Source organism: Bos taurus, chromosome 7, assembly GCF_002263795.3.
Source record: "Bos taurus isolate L1 Dominette 01449 registration number 42190680 breed Hereford chromosome 7, ARS-UCD2.0, whole genome shotgun sequence".
Lineage (NCBI taxonomy): Eukaryota > Metazoa > Chordata > Mammalia > Artiodactyla > Bovidae > Bos > Bos taurus.
Genome location: NC_037334.1, coordinates 51,193,844 through 51,211,822, shown reverse-complemented (window position 1 = coordinate 51,211,822; position 17,979 = coordinate 51,193,844). Strand labels below are relative to the sequence as shown.

At 43.5% G+C, this 17,979-nt stretch overlaps 1 protein-coding gene across 3 annotated transcripts in view; it reads left to right on the top strand.

Annotated features, from left to right (window-relative positions):
• Positions 1-17,979, top strand: part of NRG2 (neuregulin 2) — a 195,289-nt gene that overhangs the window by 14,191 nt on the left and 163,119 nt on the right. The window lies entirely within an intron of this gene.

The window sequence follows — 17,979 nt, the reverse complement described above, 5'->3', positions numbered from 1 at the left end:
CTGTATGGCATCAAGTTCAGGCTCAAGAGCCAGGGTCTCATCATCCAAATTAGATCCGGGTGCAGATGAGACTCCTTTCATGAGGTTCTTTGGGGACAGCAATTCTAATGCTGTTCCTCTTGACCAGAAGACTGTCAACTAAAGAGATAAATCATTTGCCCTCCAATACAATGGTGGTATAGACACAGGATAACTGCTACAGATGCCTTCTTTTAAAAACTAGTAATACTTGAATGTTTTTAAATGACTTTATTTTTTACTTAAAATTTTGAAATTTTAAGTAAATTAATCTATAAGAAAGTTACAAAAATATAAAGGATCCTCTTTCTTCAGCCTCCCCAAATTAGACAGCTATAAAATGATCAAAACCAGGAAATTAATCCTATTGATATAATGTTATTAACTCATTTCTAGATCTTGTTGAAAATTTGCCAGTTGTCTTATCAATGGCCTTTACTTGACACAGGATCCAGTCTAGGATCCCATATCACATTTAGTTGTTATATCTCCTTAGTCTTCTATCTGGGTAGATGTTCTCGTTTAGAAAGAGAAGAGCCAGCAGTCGTGGTCCATAGCAGTTCTGAAATCCAGCCTGGCACACAAGTAGGGCTCAGTCCTGTTGCCTGGGGATAAGTGTCCACTGCTCTTGGATTTACCCAATAGGCTCATGGTGTTGCCCTCTAATTATCCTTCCTTTTCCATAAAATGTAGTCTGTGTTTGCAGCTAAGCAGTTTTCTCAGTTCTGTATTCTTTTAGGTGGTATCTAGTCAAATGTGTCCACAAGAGGAGGAGGCTTAGGAGAGGCACACAAAAGAACAAGTTTACTGTACTCATTGCTCCTAGAGATGGGGGTCCCTGCATGCCACACAGGGTCACAGGGGGAGTACCAAGTTTTGGTCAGGTGGCAGAAGACTGGAACGAGAGCAAAACATTAGGTTGAAATTTATTGGAGTTTCCTTGGAGAGTGGAAGTCAGGGCAGGGTGAATAGATTAGCATTGGCTAGTCTGAATGATTTTGGTGGGCTCTAAGTTATAGAGGTGGTCCCTGGTTTCCTGTACCTGGCCCTGGGATGATTAAAGGGCAGATGGAGGAGGCAGGGCTCTGGACTGGTTAGTTTACACATCAAAGGCATGCTCCTGGCTGAGTCCTTTGCTGTTTCTAAGAATTGGGTAGCCCCAGAAGGGGCAATCCCTCTCCTTAAATCCCTTAAATCTTAAATCTCCTTAAATCTCCTTAAATCCCTCTTAAAAAAGACATGGTTTTTTAAGATGTCAAAACATCATAATACATGGAAAATTTGAACAGTACACTCAGCTTGATTCCTACTTGTAGATATTTTGGGGCCCAAAGGCTTTTCATTTTGCTCTGTTTGGTCCCTTTTAGTCTAAGCTGGTAGTGTTCCTATAGTATACTTCTTTTAAAAAATCTGTGGTTTGCTTATGAATCTTATCAAGGTTCCTTACATTAGACAAAAGCCATACCTACAAATCTTATCAAGAGAAGCTCTTCTCTACTGTGAGCTTCCTGTAGGCTGCTGCGGGACACTCTTCTTCAGGCTAAAGGAGTCACTGTTCTTTAATGGAAAGGGACTGGTCTCAGAAACAAGTCCCAGAGATTATTTGAGGCGTTGCCTTTGACCTTTCTGAGGTCTGAACAAAGGATACAATTCACATCTCAAATTAAGCTCAGTATAGTCTCCTTACTATATCCTGTTCTGTCTAGGACACTCCTGTCTTAGATAACAACAATCGGTCTACTTTTCCAAGTCATTAGAAACTGCAAACTTGGGACTTCCCTGGCGGTCCAGTGGTTAATACTTCACCTTTCAATGCAGAGGGTGTGGGTTTGGTCCCTGGTCAGGATGCTGACGTCCCATATGCACCCATAGCCACAAAACCAAAATATAAAACAGAAGCAATATTATAACATATTCAATAAGGACTTTAAAAATTGTCCTCGTAAAAAAAGTCTGAAAAAGAATCCGCAAAATCATCTTTGGTTCCTTTCCATCCTCTGTATATAATACACTGTCAAGTGGTGACAATTTTTACTATTGCAGGTATCTTCAATCTAATTCTTTTCATTCAGGAGGCTCTAGTTGGGTACTTAAATCTCACTTAGGCTGCCACAGTGGCTGCTAAATGGAATTTCCAATTTTCAGAATCTCTGCTCTCTTCCATCTATTGATGGAATTTGCTTTCTAAAACAAAGTAATTCTCACTGTCCGACCCAGAAATCTTCAATAGCTTTTTATTATCTATAGAATAAAGAGAAAACTCCTTCCACAATTAACCTCTACCTGCCATTAAGCCTTTAGCCCACTTTTCCACACTTACTCTTTGCTATAGCCAAAATGTACTATTTTGGAAATTTTGAACACCTCTTACACATTAAGAGGTGCTTTTGCACATTATGTTTTCTGGTGTGGTACGCTCTTCCTTTCCTTCTCTTGTCAGTTGCTAACCTCCTGCTTCTTCAAGGTTGAGCTCAGGTCTCATTTCTCCCCAGCACTTTTTCTGATCCCCTCAGTCCAAACGGACCATGGCATGTTTCCGCAGCAGTTCATGGACCACTCCTTCTGTGGTCGTAATGGTCTATCCTACTGCTTAGCGTAATTGGTTGGGGAAAGGGTATGTGTAAGTAGGGAAAGGGTATGTGTGTAAGGTCCTCTAGATGGTGAGCTTCTTGAGTACAATATGGAACTGTAGCAAAGGCTCTATCTCACTGAGTTTTTGGTGACTTATATAAGTTACTGACTAATAACTGCTTGGTGACTTAAGAGAATGGATCTTACCTTGGGATTAGAACTGGCAATTGGGAATAAACATCTGGTGCATGGAAGGAGATTGGTCTAGGTGTGTAATATGTTGGTAGAGGTATGAAGGTTGTAAACTGAGGCAGCCACTTCAGATGATAATGGGAGTCCTGGTTTAGTTACAAAGTGCTACATTGGATTTTTACACCATCATCGTTGCTGCTGTTTATAACAAAAAATACCAAATTTCTGATGTGTGGATTGGAGTCTGGGTTTTATTAACCTCTATGGGAAGTATCTTAGGAAGATTATCCAGGGATAGAAGAATTTGACTGTTTTGTGTATCACTGTTTCCTTATCACCTTCATGGTTCTTGGCATGCTATCAGATCAGATCAGCTGCTCAGTCGTGTCTGACTCTTTGCGACCCCATGAATCGCAGCATGCCAGGCCTCCCTGTCCATCACCAATTCTCGGAGTTCACCCAGACTCACATCCATCGAGTCAGTGATGCCATCCAGCCATCTCATCCTCCGTCGTCCCCTTCTCCTCCTGCCCCCAATCCCTCTCAGCATCAGAGTCTTTTCCAATGAGTCAACTCTTTGCATGAGGTGGCCAAAGTACTGGAGTTTCAGCTTTAGCATCATTCCTTCCAAAGAAATCCCAGGGCTGATCTCCTTCAAAACGGACTGGTTGGATCTCCTTGCAGTCCAAGGGACTCTCAAGAGTCTCCTCCAACACCACAGTTCAAAAGCATCAATTCTTCGGCGCTCAGCCTTCTTCACAGTCCAACTCTCACATCCATATATGACCACAGGAAAAACCATAGCCTTGACTAGACGGACCTTTGTTGGCAAAGTAATGTCTCTGCTTTTGAATATGCTATCTAGGTTGGTCATAACTTTCCTTCCAAGGAGTAAGCATCTTTTAATTTCATGGCTGCAGTCACCATCTGCAGTGATTTTGGAGCACCAAAAAATAAAGTCTGACACTGTTTCCCCATCTATTTCCCATGAAGTGATGGGACTGGATGCCATGATCTTTGTTTTCTGAATGTTGAGCTTTAAGCCAACTTTTTCACTCTCCGCTTTCACTTTCATCAAGAGGCTTTTGAGTTCTTCTTCACTTTCTGCCATAAGGGTGGTGTCATCTGCATATCTGAGGTTATTGATATTTCTCCCAGCAGTCTTGACTCCAGCTTGTGCTTCCTCCAGTCCAGCGTTTCTCATGATGTACTCTGCATATAAGTTAAATAAACAGGGTGACAATATACAGCCTTGACGAACTCCTTTTCCTATTTGGAACCAGTCTGTTGTTCCATGTCCAGTTCTAACTGTTGCTTCCTGACCTGCATACAGATTTCTCAAGAGGCAGATCAGGTGGTCTGGTATTCCCATCTCTTTCAGAATTTTCCACAGTTTATTGTGATCCACACAGTCAAAGGCTTTGGCATAGTCAATAAAGCAGAAATAGATGTTTTTCTGGAACTCTCTTGCTTTTTCCATGATCCAGCAGATGTTGGCAATTTGATCTCTGGTTCCTCTGCCTTTTCTAAAACCAGCTTGCACATCAGGAAGTTCACGGTTCACATATTACTGAAGCCTGGCTTAGAGAATTTTGAGCATTACTTTACTAGTGTGTGAGATGAGTGCAATTGTGCAGTAGTTTGAGCATTCTTTGGCATTGCCTTTCTTTGGGATTGGAATGAAAACTGACCTTTTCCAGTCCTGTGGCCACTGCTGAGTTTTCCAAATTTGCTGGCATATTGAGTGCAGCACTTTCACAGCATCATCTTTCAGGATTTGGAATAGCTCAACTGGAATTCCATCACCTCCACTAGCTTTGTTCGTAGTGATGCTTTCTAAGGCCCACTTGACTTCACATTCCAGGATGTCTGGCTCTAGGTCGGTGATCACACCATCATGATTATCTGGGTCGTGAAGATCTTTTTTGTACAGTTCTTCTGTGTATTCTTGCCATCTCTTCTTAATATCTTCTGCTTCTGTTAGGTCCATACCCTTTCTGTCCTTTATCGAGCCATCTTTGCATGAAATGTTCCTTTGGTATCTCTGATTTTCTTGAAGAGATCTCTAGTCTTTCCCATTCTGTTGTTTCCCTCTATTTCTTTGCATTGATCACTGAAGAAGGCTTTCTTATCTCTTCTTGCTATTCTTTGGAACTCTGCATTCAGATGTTTATATCTTTCCTTTTCTCCTTTGCTTTTCACTTCTCTTCTTTTCACAGCTATTTGTAAGGCCTCCCCAGACAGCCATTTTGCTTTTTTGCATTTCTTTTTCATGGGAATGGTCTTGATCCCTGTCTCCTGTACAATGTCACGAACCTCATTCCATAGCTCATCAGGCACTCTATCAGATCTAGGCCCTTAAATCTATTTCTCATTTCCACTGTATAATCATAAGGATTTGATTTAGGTCATACCTGAATGGTCTAGTGGTTTTCCCTACTTTCTTCAATTTAAGTCTGAATTTTGCAATAAGGAGTTCATGGTCTGAGCCACAGTCAGCTCCTGGTCTTGTTTTTGCTGAATGTATAGAGCTTCTCCATCTTTGGCTGCAAAGAATATAATCCATCTGATTTCAGTGTTGACCATCTGGTGATGTCCATGTATAGAGTCTTCTCTTGTGTTGTTGGAAGAGGGTGTTTGTTATGACCAGTGCATTTTCTTGGCAAATGCCCTTAGTCTTTGCCCTGCTTCATTCTGTATTCCAAGGCCAAATTTGCCTGTTACTCCAGGTGTTTTTTGACTTCCTACTTTTGCATTCAAGTCCCCTATAATGAAAAGGACATCTTTTTTGGGTGTTAGTTCTAAAAGGTCTTGTAGGTCTTCATAGAACCGTTCAGCTTCAGCTTCTTCAGCATTACTGGTTGGGGCATAGACTTGGATTACTGTGATATTGAATGGTTTGCCTTGGAAATGAACAGAGCTCATTCTGTCGTTTTTGAGATTGCATCCAAGTACTGCATTTCATACTCTTTTGTTGACCATGATGGCCACTCCATTTCTTCTGAGGGATTCCTGCCCACAGTAGTAGATATAATGGTCATCTGAGTTAAATTCACCCATTCCAGTCCATTTCAGTTCGCTGATTCCTAGAATGTCGACATTCTCTCTTGCCATCTCTTGTTTGACCACTTCAAATTTGCCTTGATTCATGGACCTGACATTCCAGGTTCCTATGCAATATTGCTCTTTATAGCATCGGACCTTGCTTCTATCACCAGTCACATCCACAGCTGGGTATTCTTTTTGCTTTGGCTCCATCCCTTCATTCTTTCTGGAGTTATTTCTCCACTGATCTCCAGTAGCATATTGGGCACCTACTGACCTGGGGAGTTTCTCTTTCAGTATCCTATCATTTTGCCTTTTCATACTGTTCATGGGGTTCTCAAGGCAAGAATACTGAAGTGGTTTGCCATTCCCTTCTCCAGTGGACCACATTCTGTCAGATCTCTCCACCATGACCCGCCCGTCTTGGGTTGCCCCACGGGTATGGCTTAGTTTCATTGAGTTAGACAAGGCTGTGGTCCTAGTGTGATTAGATTGACTAGTTTTCTGTGGCATGCTATAGGAGCTCAATAAATATGAATTGAGGGGGAAATAAGTGAAGAAATGCTTTCTACTCCTATGTGATTTTAGGTACCTACATGTGCTATACCTAAGGAGCATGGCCAGGAGAGCTGGTTCAAAATTAGCTCAAGTTAAGAGAAGGCAAGTCATTTATCCAGGGTCCTCTTTGTACCCAGAGCTTTCTGCTTTGCCACAGAAGAGTAGGAACTATTAGGATTTTAGGATGTAGACAGGATGACTAGGGACAAGTGGGGGGCAGAATTGCAATCTGAATCAAGCAGTCAAAAGTGACAGGAGCTGCTTTTAGGTGGCCAGGAGGAGAATCTGGGCGGTGTCCCTAGTTAAGGAAGAGGAGACTATTCAGGCTTTGTCAGGTGTTTTTGTTGTTTTGTTTTCAAATGATGAGCATCCTTCCTTGAAATCAGCCTCCCGGTTCAGTCTCAGCCCACAGCTTTCTGTATGACCTTGTGCAGGCTGTTCTTATACCCTGGGCTTTGTTTTAAGCTGACAAATGAGGCTTTCTTCTTCAGCTGTGAGAAGTGGGGTGGAGAGAGTGTTGTTTCAAGCCAACTGGGTAAGTCATGCCCTCAAAATAGAGCCTGTCTTGGTTTATAGTTTCACTTTGAAAATTCTAGCAAATCCTGGGCTGAGGGACCGTATGGATGCCTGGAGTGCGAAATTGCTTTCTTAAAGCTGGACTTGCCCTATATTCCATTCTGAGTATCAAATGCAAACAGCCTCCCCAAGTCTATGATTGTGATAATTAGATGGGAGGGGTTAGGGCAATTTAGGAAGATGATGAGGCCTGACCTCTTCCTGCCTTTGAAATCCACATAGGAGGGAGAATGGGAAAAATGATGAATAGTTGATCAAAAAATGGGGAGTGTCCCTCCTAAATTAAGACAGCTGGCTCAGGGATGAAATTGTCTTACTCTGTTAATGGCCCTCAGGACCACATGCTAGGAAAACAGAAATTAAATGACAACTTTGGGCCACTCTCTCTAGACAGTGGGAGCAGGGCCACATCTTCTGTCTGCCCTTGGCCACCTGTGGATTTCTCTTGGGGAGTCACAAGAGTCTTGAGAGAGGGGGGTTGTTGGGCTCAGCTTGCAGGATTCCAGGCCAGGAGTCTCAGGAATGCGGGTTTTGCATCTTCTCGAGCTTTGATTGCCCTGGACACTCTGTGCTTTCCTGTTTGTGGCGGGGCTGGCTCAAGGCGACCTCCCTCCTTGCCATAGATCAGAGAGCTAGCCTGCTTGGTCTCTTCATATCCCCGAGAAACCGATTTTGCTACAGGGCTGGGTGAACCATATGGCAGCCTAGATTACAGTGATTGTTGGCGTTTGTCAACAGAGAGAGCAGGCTTTTTGGCTATAGCAAATTCCCCAGGTAGGGTTGCCCACACCATCTGTGAACATAGCATATAGGATCAGCTGGATGGGTAAGCGGTCCCATTCTTTCCCTTTCCCTGCCTCCCAAAGAAAGGGAGAGGCAAGTTCATCATCAAATGTTGGCTAATAGATCTGTATTTTTAGCTCTCCATTGTTCTTTTCTTTGAAGGATGCCGGGGAATGTCTATTAGTCATGTATCTTGTTCTGGAGAGGTTTACAGTCTAGTTGGGAAATATCAGATTTACATGAATCAATAACAAGTGATGTAAAGCAAAAGGTATATAATAATTACAAAAGGGAAAATAGATTGTAGAATTCAAAGATGATTCAATCAGATCTATGAGGGCTGAAATTTTCTAGGATAGTGTTGGATCTAAAGGTTATTTTTTTTTAATCAGCATTTTATTTTATTTATTTTTGGCCACTAGGTCTTCCTCACTTTGTGCAGGCTTTCTTTAGTTGTCGTGAGTGGGGGGCTGCTCTTCGTTGTGGTACCCAGGCTTCTCATTGCGGTGACTTCTCTTGTTGCAGAGCACAGGCTCTAGGCGTAGGCTTCAGTAGTTGCTGCACGTGAGATCAGTATTTGTGGTGCTCAGGCTTAGTTGTTCCATGGCATGTGGAATCTTCCCAGACCAGGAATCAAACCCATGTCCCCTGCATTGGCAAGCAGACTCTTATCCACTGTACCATCAGGGAAGTACAGGGTTAAAGGTTAGCTTTGAAGAATGAATAGGTTTGGGGGATTTAGGAGGATAAGGGAAAAGCTTCTAGGCCAAAAGAACAATATGAGCAGAGGCAGAGACAAGCAAGAAGTCTTTCCAGAACCATGAGGAGATTAATGTGGGGTAGAGACATAGGAGAGATAAGATTAGGGCAGGACTGGATTAAGGAGGGTCTCCAGAGACTGGCTGAGGAGTCTGGACTTGGGTCTGGAGGTGATATGGCGCCATTGTAGGTACTGGTGCAGAGATATGATATGAAGAGAGGAATGTTTGCAAATACTTTGTCTACACAATTCAGAGTGGACTGGATCTGGGGAGAGACAGATGCTTGAGAGATCAAGGAGAGAATTATAGTCTTTGAAGCAGGGAACCTGGGAGAAGAGGCAGGTAAATTATCCTGTTTCCTCCCAGACTCTGTGAGATGTGGTGAGGGACTGGGTAGCAGGCATAAAAGGGGTCAAGGTTTAATCTTGGAAAGCTGGGGAAAATCATAGTGCCATTAGCAAAAATGGAGAACTTGTGAGGAAAAGTAATTTTATGGAGGAAAATGAGTCTGGTAGTGATTTTATTTACTTAATGAACACTTATTTGACACTTATGATGTACTTGGCACTGTGCTAACCATTTTATAAATGTTAACTCATTTAGTTCTCATAATAACAGTATGAAATAAATACTGTTATTATCCTCTTTATTACAAAGGGGAAAACGCAAGCATAAAGAGAGCTGAACTAACTTGCCCAAGGTCATGAAGCTATAAATAAATGGCAGAGCCAGAATTTTGAGTCCAGACCATTATTCTAGGCTTCCTCCAGTTTATGGGACACCCAACTAGAAAATACAATAGACAATAGAAAGCCAAACATTTATTGGGTGCTTTCTTAGTGCAGAAGTCTTTGCAGGAAAAGTAAAAATGAGTGTGACATGGATATACCATCAGAGAGCTTGTAAAGTTCTAGTGAGGGAATGGCAGATGGTCAAATTGTTGTTAAGAATACTAGATTCTGTGCTACAGGAGAGGGCAGCACATAAATAATAGGGAAGATAAATACATGTATCATAAATCCACATTTATTAGAGACACGTCTGGTTAGAGACATGAGAAAAGGAGAAGGAGCTTGGGAGATGGGTTGGACTTTGGTTGTTGGTGGTAGGGGAAGGAAGGTTGTTCCTGGTACAGACAAAAGCTTGGATAAAGTTTTGGAAGAAAGAAAATTCAAAACATCTTTTGGGATCAGCACATAGCATAGGATGTAGCTCAGTAATTGTTTGACCTGAACTAGGATGGGAAGTGGTTCGTTAGGTTGCAACATAAAGCATGAGTTGGAGAAATAGTACCAGAGAAGGCTGACATTTCCTTGGTGGAGGTCTGGGGAGGATCAGACTGGAGACACTGAATCCCAGGTCCATGGCTGAGGGGTGCATAGCTGATGCTGGAAGAGTAGAGGACTCTTGGATGGAAGGCTGTAGGAAGGAAGGGCTGGAGGGCTGAGGAGAGAGCCCGTTTGTTTTATGTATACATACATCTAGGCTATTCTTACTTGGGGATCAACCTAAATATTTCCTAAAATAAGGCCTGTTGGCTTGTGGGCTGTGGTCGTTCCTCTCCTAGATGGGGAGACCATTCTGACTTTGCTCAAGGGTCTCCCAGCCCCATGCCCCTCTGCTACCATACCCTGGGCAGGGGTAAATAAAGTTCTTATGGTCTTTGTTCCCTAAGTAGATAAAGACAGTAGTCCTGGGACCCTTCTGCCTGGACTAAAGGAGAAATTGACAAGACACGAGACCACACTCCTGTTATGGATGCAGAGATGATTATCTCAGGGAATCCCTGTGTGACGGGATACCTGAGTGGTGGAGATTGCTCTCTTAGATCAAGACATCATAGATGGTGACCCCCAGTGGAGAGTCAAAGCATGGTCCATTCTAGTATTCCATACCCCTTAGGCCTTTAAATTTTTTTTAAATGTATTTTTGACTGCACTGGGTCTTCACTGCTTTGTGCAGGCTTTCTCTAGTTGAGGTGAACAGGGACTACTCTTTGTTGTGGTGCTCAGACTTCTCATTGAGGTGACTTTTCGTTGCAAAGTATGGGTTCTAGGCATGTGGGCTCAGTAGTTGCAGCTCGCAGGCTGTAGAGCCCGGTAGTTCTGGCACATGGCCTTAGTTGCTCTGCAGCATATGGGATCTTCCTGTAACAGGAATTGAACCGGTGTCCCCTGCATTGCAAGATGGATTCTTAACCACTGGACCACCAGAGAAGCCCCCTCTTAGGCCTTTAAGCATCATTCTTAGGACAAGTGTTGAGTAGAGATGGAACTTAAAAGTACAGAGGTCAGATATTAACTCTTTGACTTTTTCAGTAGACATGCAGGAATGGTCCTAACCTCAGACTGTGTCTCATAACACAGAGCACAGTCCTAGGAGAGAGATGTAGCTTTAAACTTCAGTTTGCCACTTACTAGATCTGTGACCTTAGGACAACTGAACTTTGGGCATCTGTTTTATTTTTAACTGAAAAAGAAGGTTAGTGATATTTGCTTTTCTTTCCTAGCAGGGATATTGTGAGGCTTACAGGAAATAACGTCTGTGAAAGTGCTTTGAGGTTGCAAGGTGCCGTATCAGAGTGTGCTGTTATTATTACAATGACTAACCAGTTTGCTAACTCTTAAAGATTAATGCTCTGGGAGAGCCTTTTGCATAACCTCTTCATGGTCCCTCTGCCAAGGACTTACAGGGCAAGGCCACAGAGTGGGAATATGATTCGCAACATAGACTATTTCCTCCGGCAGGTATATCTTGTTTCATTGGCTCTCTGATGCACTTCCCCCGACTCCATACATTAACACCTCTGAAATTTGGCCATGCCTTACAACTGACAGCATAGTAGATGTGATGAAACCAGCTAATTCTTTTCTGGGAACTAGGTGGACCACTTACACAAATTTTTTTCTACATGAAACACTATTTTCTCTCAACCTTTACTAGAGAAGATCTTGCTAAAATACATTGGGACATTTTGCTGTCTCAGTAATTATAGAATGCTTCTGTCCTTGAATATCTTGTCATGTGTCATCATCTTTTCTCATTGCACAGATCTCTGCAAGCAAAAGTTTGGTTTGAATATATATGTCCTGATCTTAGGACCTATCCTGCCTGTTGATTAAAGAAAAAATCTCTAGTGACAATTTTGTTGTCATTTTCTGCTTCTACCTAGAAGTGGAAGGTGAGATGTGTTTTGGTTCATGGATACTTTATATTACCCTGGATTTGACTGTCTTGGACCCTGGGGTGTTAGAAGGTGGGAAGCTGGGTCTCCTATCCCTGTCTTGTAAACCTCTAACATAAACCCTCTAAGTGACAGGACTACCAATATACTGTCTGTAAAGGTTCTATTTAGAATAAATTCTATTCTTGTTTTCTTTCACCTTTTGAAAGCTCTTTGGACACAATTGCAAATTCTGAGCTTCTTTATTAATACCAGTTCTTACTTCAATATCTTCTTGAGCATCTGAGTGTGGACTTTCCACCCTTTTTTTTCTTGGCTACCGTGGTGCAGCATGTGGGATCTTAGTTCCCCAACCAGGGATCAAACCTGCTCCCCCTGCAGTGGAAGCTTGAGTCTTAACCACTGGACCACCAGGGAAGTTCCTGGACTTTCCATCTTTTAAGTTGAATGGCAAAGAGCCTTCTGAGCCACTTCCCCCACCCCCAACCCCCCTCAGCCTTGTCCTCTGCTGTAGGTTCAGGGAATGTAGACTGAGAATGTGTGGTTATGAATGTAAATCCTCAGGTAAAGAGGGGTAAGGAAGAGGCATTAACATTTTCCAAGCAGATGTGACTTCATCTGACTCTCACAACAACCTACAAAAGTGGACTTTCCCTTCCCTACGCTACAGCTAGGAATGAAACACTAGCTGAGGTGTGTTCCAAGCTGGCCGCACTGGGTTCTAAGTGATGATGCTCGTCTGAACCATGCTTTCTAGGCAGAGTCAGTTTGGAAACAAAGAGGAACGATAAGGGGATTACTTACTTTTACTGATTACCTGGGCATTTCTTCCTGGCTGATGAGGAGACTCAAGACATCACTGGATGGAGGTCTTTGAAGAATTCTGTTTTTTTTTTTTTTCCCCTGCCCAAACTTGGGGCTTCCCTAATAGCTCAGTTGGTAAAGAATCTGCCTGCAATGCAGGAGACCCCAGTTCGATTCCTGGATTGGGAAGATCCGCTGGAGAAGGGATAGGCTACCCACTCCAGTATTCTTGGGCTTCCCTTGTGGCTCAGCTAGTGAAGAATCCACCTGCAATGCAGGAGACCTGGGTTTGATCCCTGGGTTGGGAAAAGGGCTTCGTAGGTAGCACAGTGGTAAAGAATCCACCTGCCAATGCAGGAAAGTCAGGTTTGATCCTTGGGTTGGGAAGATCCCCCGAAGAAGGAAATGGCAACCCACTCCAGTGTTCTTGCCTGGAAAATTCCACGGACAGAAGAGCCTGGCAGGCTACAGTCCGTGGGGTCATGAAGAGTCAGACACAACTGAGCACGCATGCACAACCTTGGATGTAGGCCGGTGACCAAGGCCCCTGGCTGGAGCTGTGCTGTATTTCTCAGCCTCTGATTGGCCCTCTGGCCCTGCTTCCAGAGGCTCCTGATTCAGGTCAGATGCTGCTTGGTGCCCTAGAAATAACCGGGTTTCTAGCCCAGCGTGACTCCCCGGAGCCCCTGGACCTGCTAGGGCCATGTTTGCAGCATCTCTCCCCAAAGCTGTGTATATTTCTATTATGTCATTTGCTTATTATAGACAGTTGGCTAAGTGTCAGTTATCACCTCCCCGTGATTCCCTGCCTTTTCTTCTCCTTCTGTCTTTTCCCCCAGTGCTTTGGAAACTCTGGGTGACAGGGACTTAAGAGGCAGCATTCTTAAATAGGTTCCTGCTACAGTTCTTTGGGTGGAATTAAGCTTTTGTGTTGATTTTCCCTGAGGAATGAGCTTTTGTTAGAAGCACTGGCACTGTAAGCAAGTATTCTCTCTACGGTTCATGGAAGGAGTGTCCAAAGGGTTGGAAAGACAGCAGACTGGGGGAGCAGGGCCTGGATGGCAGAAGGTGGGGAGTGTTGGTTTTGATCTGTAGGGGTCAAGTGCTGACCAGGAATTTGGCAGCCTCTGTGTGTTGGACTTCTCCTTCCTGTGACCTTGGTAAGCACTGGTCTTCTTAAAGCTTTGTGTCCTAGTGCTGTTTCTGCACTTTGGGCTAAAAGATGCTGATTGAATTCTTGTCCTAGAGTCACAGTTATGGTTATGGGACAGTGAGCTGGAGAAACTCCTCTAGATTCCAGGCTTGGGGGAATGGTAGGTTAGGTGCCTGGGCAGTGACATGGGAGGCAGCTCCCTAAGGACCACAGGGTGCAAAATAAGAGCTTAGTCTGCTAGGCAGCTGGGCAGCCTCTGCCCCTTCCGAAGTCTCTGCGTGAAAGAACGGGGCTGTTTTTCCCTCTCAACACACCCATCTGATCCCTTGTCGATATGGCTGGCACTTTGTGAGGTCTCTTGTCCTTCACTGCTGTTTTCAGTCATGTCCCCAGGTTTGATCTGGTTATACTTGGGCCTTCTTGCAGAGATCCTGTCACATTATCCGTGGACCTCAGGGCTGGAAGCAGCTCCCATTTGGCCTTGTTCGGACTCGTGAGCAGGGCAGAGGAGGCAGTGTGATTTGTATGAGGTGTCAAGACAGGGCCGACAGGGATTCTTTGCTTCCTGTGATCCACACCGCTCACCGAGAGGATGAGGGCCTGTAGACTTGGAGGTTTTCTCTGGAAAACATTAGCAGAACTGACCTTATGACTGTGTGTTTGGAGGGTTGAGTATACACTGACCTTCATGCTCTTTTCCTCTCCCCCTCCCTCCTCCTTCTTTTATTAATTGAATGATTCTTTGAATTCTATAGTGCTTTACAATTTTCAAAAGTTTCACACACATGATTTCATAGAACCTATAATAACCCTTTCCTCTCTATCCTTGTATTGCCCCTCTTCCCCTTCCCTCTCCCCACTGGTAACCAATAGTTTGTTCTCTGTATCTGTGAGTCTGATTCTTTTTTGTTTTATTTTTAGATTCCACATATAAGTGATATAACAGAGTATTTGTCTTTCTCTATCTGACTTATTTCACGTAGCATTATGCCCTTCAGGTCCATCCATGTTGCTACAAATGGCAAAATTTTATTCTTTTTTATGCTCGAGTAGTATTCCATTATATATATCTATATGTCTATATATCTAGTATTCCATTATATATATATATATATATATACACACACACACACATACCACATCTTCTTTATCCATTTACCTGCTGATGGACACCTGTGTTGCTTCATACCTTGCCAATTGTAAGTAATGCAGCTGTGAACATTGTCCCCCTCCATTCTGATGCACAGAGGAGCTGTCTCGTCATCTGAGGCCAGTCCTCCAGCTCTGCCCTATAGTCTAGCCCTTGTCACCTTCTCAGGCTCCTGATACTGTTATTTTTCTTTCTCTCCACTGTCACTCCTCTGTCTTTTTCTTTGCTGAATCATTTCTATCCATTTCTCAATATATTCAAATATCTCCCCTCTTCAACTACAGCCTATCATTCTCTCCTCTTTCACAGAGGCAAGAACAGTCTATATATTAATATCTTGTCTCTATTTCATGACCTCTCCTCTCACAACCCTTTGGCTTCTTCCCCAATTCCCCCTCCATCAAAAATGTTCTAAGTTCATCTCTCAGCACTTTAATAGGATTAACTAATCCTGGCTTCTTGAAATATGTTGTTCCCTTGGCTACCATGATGTCAAATCTTACTTTTGCTCCTGTCTCTGGCCATTCATTTGTATTCTCTCTCTCTCTTTTATTTCTTATGTTTTAGCTCTTTCTTCTCTATTCGGGTTTTAAATGTGAGGTTTTCTCAAGTCTCCATCCTTGGTTCTCTTTCTTTCCTTTTCTTGGGGTGGGGTGCTCTGCTGGTCTCTGTTGCTATGTGCTGGCTTCCTCTACTCGGGATGAATGGGGGCTATTCTCCAGTTGTGGCGCACAGGCTTCTCACTGCAATGGCTTCTCTTGTTGTGGAGCACAGGCTCTAGGGGGTAAAGGCTTCAGCAGTTGCAGCTCATGGGCTGTAGAGCGTGGGCTTAATAGTTGTGGCACACAGGCTTAGTTGCCTTGCAGCATGTGGGATCCTCCTGGACCAGGGATTGAACCACTGTCCCCTCACTGCAAGGCAGATTCTTAACCACTGGGCCACCAGGGAAGCCCTTATTTCTTTATGTCTCTTACACTGTCTTCATATGCTGTTTTTATGGCTTTACTTATTGTGTCTATGAGGACTCTCAAATTCACACCTTCAATTTTGTAGTTGGAGACCTTTGAGCTCCAGATTTATATATTTACCTTCTTACTCATCTTCTCTACTTGGTATCTCACAGCAGTCCTAAACTCAGGATGTCCCAAATTGAACTAATAGTATCACCCCCTTCCCAAACTTGGTCCTCTGAGTTTCTGGTCCTCTGGTTAAGTTTCCTAACTTAACCACTTAGGTTGCATTTTGGTACTTTCTTCTTTATCACTTGCCCCTCACAGCTCCTCTCATCTTATCACTTTTTCCTCCTAAATTTCTCCTGAATTTATCTGTTTTTCCACTGATATCACCCATATCAAATACTGATCATTTTCTACCTGTTTCACTGCAGTTGCTTCATTACTGGCTCTTTTGTGTTAACCTGTGCCCCTTTGAATTCATTCTCCACATAGCAAACTTTTTAAAAAAAATCATTTATTTTTAATTGAAGGATAATTGCTTTATAATAATGTGTTGGTTTCTGCTATACATCAACATGAATCAGCCATAGGTATACATATGTCCCCTCCCTCGTGGCCCTCCCTCCCACCTTCCACCCTATTCCACCCCTCTAGGTTATCACAGAGCACTGGTTTGAGCTCCCTAAGTCACAGAGCAAATTCCCACTGGCTATTTATTTTATATATGGTGGTGTATGTTTCCATGCTGCTCTCTCCATTTGTCTGATCACATTTCACTCTGCTGCCCCTACTCTGCTCCAGCCTCTTTCACTAACTTTAACATATTTTAAGACAACATCTAGAACTTCCCTGGTTATCCAGTGGTTAAGACTCCACACTTTCAATGCAAGGGATGCAGATTTGATCCCTGGTCAGGGAACTAAGATCCTGCATGCTGTACCATATGGCAAAAAAACAATGATAATAATGAGTTTTTTTAAAAGTCATTAAAAGCCACATTTCTCTTGAAGGCCTTATGTGGGCTTACTTTTGCCTATGTGGCCCATTGTGCTGGGCTCATTCATTCCATCAACAATATTGGAGCTCCTCCTGTATATCAAGACTTCTTCTAGTCCATTTCTCTGCCCATCTGGTCCTCACTCTGCTCTTGCGCAACACTGGCCTTGACAAGATATGACTCCTTGCTCAGGGCACTTGTGTGCACTCTTTTCTGTCTCTCAAATGCCCTTTCTTTTCCTCCAGTTCATTCCCGTCTGTCTTGAGCTCAGCTCAGAAGTTACTTCCTTCAGGAAGATTTTCTGAAACCCCAGACTAGGCATAACTCTGCTCCATCTCTAGCACCACCATAGTCACTTCCACTCTCTCTCAAATTTATTCATGGCAGTGACTGAAACATCATTGGAGGTCAAATATCTACTCCCTGCTAGGCCATAGACTCTTGAGGGCAGAGACTGTGTCTGTCGTATTCACAGCTGTACACCCAGGCCTAGCACAATGCCTGGCACATAGTTGGCACCAGGATTGTTTAGTTTTATGAGTAAATGACAGCTGAGCTGAGGATGAGGAGATTAAGATGAATTTGCTGAGAGGTATATGCAGACAATGTTGTCCTGTCAAATGGTCAAATTAGAGTGGTTAATAATAGTTTAAATTTTTATAACAAGCAAATAGTTAGATTATCTGGCTTAAATTTTTAGTTTTAAATATGAGGAAACTAAGGCCCAGAGAAAGAAATGTACCCACTCCAGTATTCTTGCCTGGAGAATCCCAGGGACGACGGAGCCTAGTGGGCTGCCATCTATGGGGTCGCACAGAGTCGGACACAACTGAAGCGACTTAGCAGCAGCAGCAGCAAGGCCCAGAGAGTGAACTCACTCACCCAAGGTCATGGAATGAGGCAGGAGCAGAATCCTCACTCCTCCCGCCTGACTTCCAGGTTGGCACCAGCTCACCTTCAGCACCACCCCCTTCCTGCCTCCTCTACCTCTATGTTCTCCAGAGCAAGCAGGGCTCTGGAAGGTCGATTGCTTCCTTCTTGACTGGAGGGTGTGGCAGGTAGGAGCAGCCGACCCTACGATGGTATATAAGGAGTCATTTCACCCTCCTCCTCCCCATGTTAGAAATGAATGATGGGTTGCAAAGGTATCTGAGCCAATGCCAGCCTTCCCCATTGAGATGTGAGCCTTGAAAGGAGGAATACAAGGCATGTGTTTGTTGAAGTAACTTGA